Source organism: Sorex fumeus, unplaced genomic scaffold (assembly GCF_029834395.1).
Source record: "Sorex fumeus unplaced genomic scaffold, SorFum_2.1 ptg000128l, whole genome shotgun sequence".
NCBI classification, from domain to species: domain Eukaryota; kingdom Metazoa; phylum Chordata; class Mammalia; order Eulipotyphla; family Soricidae; genus Sorex; species Sorex fumeus.
In genome coordinates, this window is record NW_026606185.1 from 45943859 (window position 1) to 45945477 (window position 1619).

The 1619-nt window shown below is 35.3% G+C and overlaps 1 pseudogene; it reads right to left on the reverse strand.

The window, feature by feature from the left end:
- Window positions 1-1186: 1186 nt before the first annotated feature.
- LOC130045582 (uncharacterized) lies at window positions 1187-1307 on the reverse strand (annotated as a pseudogene).
- Window positions 1308-1619: the final 312 nt, after the last annotated feature.

The following is a 1619-nucleotide window of genomic DNA, read 5'->3' on the forward strand; positions in this document are numbered from 1 at the left end:
AAATCAGGTAAGGATATAATCATCTCTTGGTTCATTAGACTTGTATATTAAAAAAATGATAAGACCTATCATTCACATCACTATTTTTTGCATGTGATATAGAATTATTTATCCAGGAGCTAGAGAAATAGTACAGTAGATAGTGCATTTATCTTGCACCTGATTGATGCAGTTATGATCTCCAGTATCAAATATGGTCCTCAGAGCCCAGTATTAATGTTTTCTATGCATAGAACTCTAAGTGAGGCTTATCTACTACTGGATGTGGCCCAAAATCAAACATCCAGATGGTCCCAAATCAAGTAAATCCAACTACAGACTAGAAGACAGAGAAGTCTATAAGGGTTTGAGCTAACAGATTTTTTAAAGAAAGAATGTGGGGCAAATATATTAGTAAACAAAAAGATATTGCCATGTAAAACCATCTTCCCACAGGGAAGTCTTGCAAATGACCACTGTGGTGCTAATCAAGGAATTCATCACTGGATGGTTTAAGGTTACAGTTTTGAAAGAAGCTAACTGCAATTAAATAAGACATTGATAAAAATCCTTATAATATAGAAGGGTCATCAAAATCTGACTCTGTCATATATGAACAATCTCTCATATGTGACATCTAAACCTCCCGTATTACATCTTTTTCCATTTTTCATCTGCTCATAACTTATAAATGACACTGACCTTCCATAAACATTCCAAACTCATTCTCTTTTTTTGAATTTGGGTCCATCTTCCTGGTGTGTCTCATTTTATAAAATATTATCTCACATGCCCCCAAATAAAGAAGCAAAACGCATTAGGTATTAGGTCTGGGTTAATTCTATCATGGAGGAAACCAATTTATCCTATTTATGCTATATTTAGTATGGAAACATAAACAGAACTCCTTTTCTTAACATTTAAGACTTTCTAAGTGGTATAGATAATTTAAGACTTAACTGGAACTGAGTGGGTAGGGCACTTATCTTACATGGAGTCTACAGGGATTAGTACCCTGGTACCACATATGGTGCTCTGAGCTCTTTAGAAGTGATCCTTGAATGTAGAGTCAAAAGTAAACCCTAATCACAGCATTGTGGTCCAAAAAGAAAAACAAACAAAAATTTATTAACCTTCTTCTCTTCTACTTAGACACTTCTAGTTCCATTTTTCTTTATATTTTAATTGTTATTATGATTTTTTAAAAATCAGATAGAAGAGGTTGGGGTGTTGTGAGCCCTGAACATGCAGAGATATTAATCACGAATCATGAGAACTCCAGTTATGTTCTATCTGCCTCTGAATAGATGAAAAGGTTACCTGGATGATTCTCTAGTTGCTTCTTATGCCAGTGATCAGACTGTTGATGACAGTGCATGCCTTTCTTCACTAAACTTACAGATTCCGTGCCCTACAGTGAATTCAGTATTTGGATTTCACTTAATCCAGGAAGACACACAAAAAAGTTTGCCTGTCTTCAATTAAAGTAACCTAACTCTATTTTATCTTTTTTTATTTTGGGTCCATGCTCAGCTGTGCTAAAGACTTAACCCTCGCTCTGGGTCAGTGACAATTCCTAGCTATGCTTGGGGCACCATATGTGATGTCATGTGATGTTGGAAATCAAAACTGTGAGCCAT